This window comes from Coenobita brevimanus, chromosome 74 (genome assembly GCF_032717465.1).
Source record: "Coenobita brevimanus isolate Jiangsu-jjx chromosome 74, ASM3271746v2, whole genome shotgun sequence".
In the NCBI taxonomy this organism is placed as follows: domain Eukaryota; kingdom Metazoa; phylum Arthropoda; class Malacostraca; order Decapoda; family Coenobitidae; genus Coenobita; species Coenobita brevimanus.
The window spans coordinates 2,571,336-2,579,567 of NC_137027.1; the positions used below are offsets into that span (position 1 = coordinate 2,571,336).

At 40.1% G+C, this 8,232-nt stretch overlaps 1 long non-coding RNA gene across 1 annotated transcript; it reads left to right on the forward strand.

Moving 5' to 3' along the window:
- The first annotated feature begins 1,187 nt into the window (after positions 1 to 1,187).
- LOC145407777 (uncharacterized) lies at positions 1,188 to 7,594 on the forward strand. Its single transcript, XR_013898792.1, has 3 exons — positions 1,188 to 1,390; positions 3,204 to 3,353; positions 6,043 to 7,594. It is a non-coding gene; the product is annotated as an uncharacterized LOC145407777 (long non-coding RNA).
- The last annotated feature ends 638 nt before the right edge of the window (positions 7,595 to 8,232 follow it).

Here is an 8,232-nt window from a genome sequence, read left to right on the forward strand (position 1 = left end):
TAGCTCGCTCCTGTAACCCTAGCGGGGCTATATAGTCCAATACAGGGCTTAGCTCGGGGAACTCCATTTCTCCCATTTTTACGAGGAAATACCGGGGCTGTACGTGCTTTCTAACGTTAGTGGGTATATTTATTGCCAATATGAAAAGTGAATAAACATTTATGGCGCGTTACTTTGGTTGTGCGGAGTAAAATTAGTGTCTCATAAAGTGTGCAGACTGTGCAGTTGACGTGTGTTGGTCGTGGTGTTTGGGTGGAGCAAGATTTATGCAACACCACATGTTTTCTCCTGGATGTTACAGGACAGCCCCTAACGCAGGACACAGGTAAGTAGATCTGATAGTTACACGCAAGAGTTTTGTTTTCAATGTCAGGTAAATGAAGTGTAAATGAGGAGTAAGGAAATAAAGGAGAGAGGGAGAGCCATTTGGTAAGGGACGTCGATCACTGGCACCCAGTTTGTCAGTATTGCAGTCAGCATATTATATACACCATAAGTAAAAGAAACATAGGATAAGGCATTACTTTTAGCTTGTAATTGATGTGTACCTTTTTTATAGATTAGAACTGGTAAAAATTATTACTACGGTGACGAAATTTGTGGTTAGGTTACGGTACTTTTCTCGTGACATCATTATTTGATGTCTGTTACTGCAGTGTAATTATATATTGCATTTGAAGTTGAATGATACAGTAACTTTAAGATGATAGATTATGTTTGCCAGAAATAATGGAATCATTTCGGTATCCTAACAATGGCAAAGTTTGGTTCCATGATATCTAAACATTTGCAGTAATTCAAAACACATGCATAAAGTGAGGGTAATATTAGCAGGTTTAGCTACTATAAACATTTTTTTTTTTGAGCCACTGGAAAGCAGCGTTGTTAGAGAACATTTCCGAGCTTCTGTGTTTTCACAGTAATTGAGGTAAAAGCAAGAAAATCATCACGGTACTGTAATTGTTAGTTACACTGCTTTTCTCATGGGTGTTATGAAAATATATTTACTGAACCAAACTATGAAGGCAGCAATATTTTATCCTAGGACAAGGTTAGGACTGAAGGGTGAGTCTGTCATGTGTAAAGTAAGTCTTGCTAGGTTTGGTAAGTTGTTTTCATTTCCTCTCTATTTTTCACAGTTGGAGATGGATGGCTTCATGTGGAGAGTGGAAGCTGGCTGGATAGACATAGCCACACATCTTGACTCCATCCCCAGGACAGAGGTGGAGATGGATGCACTTTTACCGTTCAGAAATGATGAAGACGGATGGCTTCACTTGTCTTGAAAGTAGAAATGAACCAGATGTACCATACATCTTTCAACTCCAGCCCCTGGGTGGAAAATGGTGGACTGCATGAGGTAAAGCTGTGTTGTTGGAGACATTATATGGTAAGTGTTAGGGTACAACATTTATATTGCTGCACTGATTAATGGATGGAATGTTGTATACCGGTATATGTGTGTGTGGTGCAAGAGGGGATTTTATAGATTTTCTCTATTTTACTGCTTAGTTCAGATGTGCTCACATTGTTCCATCCAAACCTGCATTTACATCCTCTTATTTTTAGGTGCTTACGAGGGATTTCTTCATGTGGTGTTGATAATATAATTGTTTGCCTCTGCTGCCCAGTTATAGGAATGCCCCTCAACTCCCTATCCCATAGCAGTGCACAACAAATTATTTGAAAAACAATCTCATTACATTTTATTTATGTGTCTGTTTGCTATATCATCAGTGCCTTGTAAAGCATGAAGTGTATGCAACTTGTGATAAAAAATACCATTCAGAACTGTTTGTCTAAGGAAGAAAACACAAAAAGCAACACTCACTGTGAAACTGATACTTTTTTAATGTAGTACTGGTATTAGGTACTTTATACATTTCCCAATCTCCAGACCTATGACAGTGTTGTCATTCAGTCTTGTTTTTAATACTTTGAGTTTGGTAACAATTTAGCAAATTAAGTTACTCTGGCTAATGTCAATTGATTTTGTTTAACACAAAGGAAGTACCCTTGTACTCTGTATTGAAGGGGTTAATACACTATTGTACTAGAGTATACCTGTACCAGTACTGTGGCAGATGTACTGGTACAGTACTGGTATATGGTTTACTCCGGGCAACTAATAATGTTGCAATAATAGGTTACATTTTAAAGTAATATGTAATATACAGTACTGTAATGGATAGCCATATACTTTTGAGGTTCAGAGTAATTGTAATACAGAATTTATATACTTGGTTGAGCTCCTTAGTAATATGTAATTAAGGTGCTCCGATCTGATTGAGCCTGTGCAGGTTTATGTCCAAGAGATGGTTGGGGTTTATTGCTTATGTAATGCCATGCAGGGATGAATGAGGCTGGTCACTCTCATTCAGATGTCAGGACCAACTTGCCTAGCCCTGGGCTCCTACGTTCCTCATGGGGTGACACAGGATTAGATGATGATGAATGAATGAATAGAATACTTTTAGCTGTACTAGGCCCCATGTCTGCACTATATACAGTCCATCCTTCCCTCCCAATCCAACTCTTCCCTCACTCTGTCAGTGTCCTGATTTATCTACAGGCACTCATGCCACCCCAAACCACCTTCCCTCATGTTCAGTAAGCCCATGTTATATACTGGTAAGTCTCCATTATGATCGTTTTTCACACTTAAGTACACAATAAATCATAGAAAAATTGTTTGTTAACCCTTTGGCTGGTGTGGTGTCTCAGCTGAGCAAAATACAGGAATTCCCCGCTGTACGATACTTCACTTTGTGATACAGTATATTTGCTTAACTGATAGGGTTTTAATGTAATCAGTATTGATATCAGCATAAATAAAATTCTAGTTATACCATTAGTAGAAAAAGAGTTAGTTAGGATAGTTTTTGATGCCCCTGACATCTAGAAATTCTCTCTGTTGTACAAAATCTTATGATATTATTGCTAATTAAGTTATCCAAGTGTACCAAGCACAGCAGAAGGGTTATATGTTTATTGTTATTGGTGGTGTATAATCCAAGTTGCTCCACTGCCTTGTTTGTTAGGATTAATTCTTTTGAGATGAGCCCTGCCTTTCATATTGCCAGTTTCCTACATCTAACTTGTCCCTTTCCTGCATTGTTTCTCTGGTGTAACTCTTGCATTGAGCCCTGGCTTTCCATAGGATTGTTGGCTTATATCCTAATTGACCCTTTGATGGCTTTCAGGTATAAATGTTGAGATGCCAGCCATGGGGATCCTGGGGTCAGTATGGCATGTGCTGGAGTATGATGACTGTAGGAAGAGGAAGGTGACAGTGGGAAAGAGATTTGCAGTGTGGCAGTGCCTTCTCACATCAGCACTTCACTCTTGCACAGGTACACCAAGTCCATGTTTTAGGTTGCTTTATTTTACATTCTTTTTTGGTTTTAAGTCCCCAGGAAATTACTGAACAATTACTTTATATTACAATGATTATTTACTTTTAAGTTTCCAGTAATTTACAGAACAGCTCCCTCTTAAACGTCTGATGGAACAAAGACCCCTTTAGGTACCGGTACGTTTTTGCTCCCCATGAGTCGTTTTCACAGTTGACCCTAACCCTTTAGGCCTGAATGTGGGTGGAGCCTCCAACTATCTGCGAAGTAAACCGTGATGAGTTGCCTTATTGTTTCATTTCATTTTCGTTTCGTTTTAAAGGCTCCAACATGCTTGCATGCGTCGGCCTTGGTCACCTAATGGCAGCTTTCCACGCTGCACGAGCCATTGCAGCCTCCCTGTTCAGTCCCATAACCCTGAGGTCACACTTAATGACCTCGTCCTATGTCTTTCTCGGTCTACCCCTCATCACCCCACTCCCAATATTAACACTTGTCACCTTCCTCACCCAGTTATCATCCCCCATCCTCTCCATATGTCCAAACCATCTCAATCTGCCTCTCCTCATCACAACACCAATACACTCCAGTCCCATCCTGCCTCTCAACTCTTCCATTGTGAACCCAGCCCCCCCGGACCTTGCATGCAGGGACGCACTACACATCCACCTAATCATTGTCATTTCTGTACATCTGAGCTGGCGAATATCCTCCTCCTTTACTGCCCAAGTCTCACTACCATACAGCATTACACTCCTAACATGCTGCATACAAAGGCCCCTTAGCAGGTAGGGAGAGCCCTCTCAATGTCAGAAGAGGCAAGAGCTCCCTGAACTTCTTCCAACCACTTCTTACCCCAGCCACAGAGCTAGCTCCAGCACACAACATGTCTCCCAAATAACAAAACTCTTCCTCACACTCAAGAGATTCACCAGAAAGTTCAATCCTTTCACTCCCGACAATCTCCACCTGCTCTCCCCGACACGCCGTACACATAAAATCAGCATTATCTCGCAGTCTACCTCTGATACCACTACATCTCTTGTGCACCCATTTATCACAAACACCGCACAAGATAGAATTATTTCCCACGCCCTTGTGGCAAACGTTGGATAAGTTACAGTATACTGTATATAGTTTCTTAAAAGAGTATTAATATGGGGTATTTTATTTATGGGGTGTATAATTATCTCAGCAATATTACATGGGACATCTGATTTCAAAATATTTACGGTACTAAATCATTCATTAGACAACAATTCTTTTATTTTAGTTGATTTGGGTCCGTCTGTTGGGAAGCCCCAACCCTTCTCAGAATGTTTCAATAACTGCTGGGGACAGCCTGAATGCAGCCTCTAGGTGAAGGCCTCAGAAGGCAGGTTAGGGGCAACTGTGAAAACCAAGACATGTGTTCAGAGCTGTGTAGACTATAGGGGATGACTGTAAAAATGGCTCTATAACATTAACATCCTTTCCTAACCACCTGTTGGCCCTCCTGACCAGGAAATATTCAATCTGCCTGCTGTTACTCCCAAACACATAATGTAAACAGTTTACTCTCTCGTATCATACACTCAAGCCTCATAAATCGTGGCATTTTGGGTCTGGACCACTGCCATGATTTATGAATAATAACTCTTATGTGAAAAATTAATTTGGGTCTGGACTTCGGCCAACCCACCCCCACAGCACCCTGCCTACGCCCATCTAGGCACCATCAAACACAAACATACAAATTTAGGATTATTCAGTGCATGTATTAAATAGAAATAAGCAGTGTTAAGGGATCTCACCTTAATCCCATGACAAAGTTGCGTAAGTGAATGGAGTGAGGTGGTGTTGGGAAGAACTTAGAACCTCTGAGCACTCGTTCTTCCCAAACTCGCCAGCTTTGAAAACTTCTCTCCCTTCTCAACACGACGAATGAGCTCCAAACTTTGACTGTATGACAACGGCGGCCACTTCATGACGCCATACTGCTTAGAGCGCTTCATCAGGGGGTGGGGAGGGGCCATGGCTGGTAGGAGGCGGGGGGAAGTTCCACGCAAAAGGCAGGTAGCTCTCGTACTCCACAGCGACGGTCTGTAGTGTGCGGACTGGTGGGACAAGAACAACAACAACATGGCAGCATTAGTATGCATACTTGCCACCAGGGATGTGTGGTGATTGGTTGTTGGGTCGCGATTCTCAGTTTGAATGCCGCGGTTAACGGTTCTCCTCGGAAAAGGCCCACTTCGGTGCCTAGGTCCGCAATTTTCATGACTTAACAGTGATTTAAGGTTGGTGGCAGTCCGATGGCCACTTAGCTGTGATTTACAAATCCTTGATTTATGAACACGCAATTTATGAGGATTTAGCGTATCTGTTTTCCTAAAAAACTTGTTGCACACAATCATATTCATTGCCTTCCAAAACTGAAGTACAGTATCTTTACTCCTTCCACTTTCCTCTTATCATAAGCACTTTCCCCTTACACCCTTTCTGTTCTTTTCTATTGTTGAGCTGCTGCAACCACATGACCATTTAAATCCCCACCCAAAACTACAATCTCATCATCCCCCATACCACCAGCCAATCGTCTTTAATTCATCATCCAAACTAATATAGGGGTAGTAGCTGAGTCAAGATAAGTACAGTAATGTATGAGTCAGTATCTCTTTTATATTTCCTTTATTTATATCCCACACAGAAGCTGCAGAGCAGTGACAGACAGTGATTATCAGTACTGAAGAATGATGAAGAAAGTGATGGTCAGAGGTGGATGCAGTGCTGAAGAAAATGATGGCCAGAGATGAAGCTAGTACAGATAATTATGAAAGTTGTGCTCAGAAATGCAATCCAGGGATGAGGTGGCTGTCATCGTCCTTTCACCAACCAAGCCATTTGGAGACCCAGATGAAAATTTGATTGTTGTAGATGTTATTGTAGGGGAACATTGTGAAATAGACAAAAATCAGTACATTTCAGGCCCTGGGTGTCTGCCATATCGACTGTTTTGGATTGTATTATTGAGGAAGATTGTGACAAGTTGGGTTGCTGGCTGTAAATTTGACTCTTGCAGATTGTTTTCCAAAGTAGGACTAGGAGTTGGAAAAAATTTGTTGTCCTCTGTAATTTGATGACTGTACAGTTCATACATCTAATTGTAACCTTTTTTGTTCTTTACTCTTTCACTAAGATTACATCTTTTTGTAATTTATACATGCTGCTGCACAACTGTTTTATGCAGTGCAGGAAAGTTAGGGTACTGATTTGAAAAGGCCAGATATAACCCTTGCAGTTCAGAAAGTCTATCCTGAGCAGAATATTTTGTCAGCAGATATCTAGAATGAAATAGATATTATGTCTGCCTGAAAGGGTGAGAGTGAAAGAGGAAGGTGACTTTTTGATTGGAAGGATTAAATATATTCTTCACTAACCACTTCACTACTAGGTGGGTCTTGTGAACAGAATATAATTATCTGGCAACAAGAGGGAAAAGTATAAATGTTGTCCCCTGGCTGAAAGTTAAGTGAAGTTTACATATATGATGGGTAACATCTTTAGTACCAGTACTATGAAATTTTTCTTATTATATTCTTGCTGTCTCCAGAGTATATTGTACACCATAGAAGGATGTCAAGTAATGAAGTGGTTAGTGAAAATTTTATTTACCTCTTTATCTATCTATTTTTTTTTTTAATTTTTTTATTATTTTTTTTTTCTTCCTGCTGCCCTCAAACCATACTGTGATGAAGTCATGCATAGAGGCCTCTGAGATGGGGGTTTCAGTAGAGTACTGGCTCAATATCATGATGTGTAGAGCTGCTATCAAGCATCAAAACATATATATGATACCATGGTCAGTAGTCTTTGGTGGAAAAGTAGAAAAAGGTAATGTAACAAACCCCAGACATTTTTATTCATTTGAGAGTAAGTTTTATGTGGTTAATATGTCTTCATTAACCCCTCATGATCGGGAACCCTCTGGATCTGTATTCTAGTCCAGCTAATGTCACGATTATATTTAGCCAAGAGTGATTTATAGGAATCTGAGTGTTGATGCTTCATTATGGTGATGTCATTTGCATTTTATTCTTGCCATCTTCAGGGAATTTTTTGAAGTTCAGATAAGAAATTTTTAACTAGAGGGATTAGATACAGCCTCCATTAACCCTTTCACTATTGGGATTCTCTCCCAAGCTGAGTGAAATTTCTGGTAATAGCAAGAAATACAAAAACACTATATGGAAAAGGTTGTATAAAATTTGTAGGATTGTTGCAGTGACAAAGATTGCATTAAATAAAGATTGTTAAAATATAGAATTGCCTGTTCCTTATATTTCTCCTTTTTTTTTTTTTTTTTTTTTTTTTTTTTTTTTTAAAGGAGGACTGGACCTTGACTAGTGTAGTGGAAGAAACTTATCCCTGTAAATCTGATGTCATCTTTCATGGGCTTATTCTTGCTACTCCCAAATGCTTTTCTTCAGCTTAAGAGACTCTTTGAACTGAAGGGGTTGGATATAGCCTTCATTTAACACCTTTACTGCTGGTGGTACTTCCTAAGATGAATAAAACTGCCTGATTAAAATGAATAGGATGTCATTGGAGTGAGGGGATTGATAGCTGGGGAAATTTAACCCTTCAAATTAAGTAACGTCTCTTGCTGCTTCACTTGATGTAGAGCTGCCTACTTCTTCCTTAGCCTTTATCATTCTTTTTCTGTGTCTGCCCTCCTCTCTTCATTTTTCTCCCATCTTTCCTGTCATTCTTATTGCTTTTCTTTCCTTTACAGGTGGCTTTACATTGAGTGACAAGCCAAATGGTTTCCTGTAAGCCAAGAAACCATTTACTACGCCGAGTGGTAACCATATAACCAAACCATACGTGCTCCCTACGT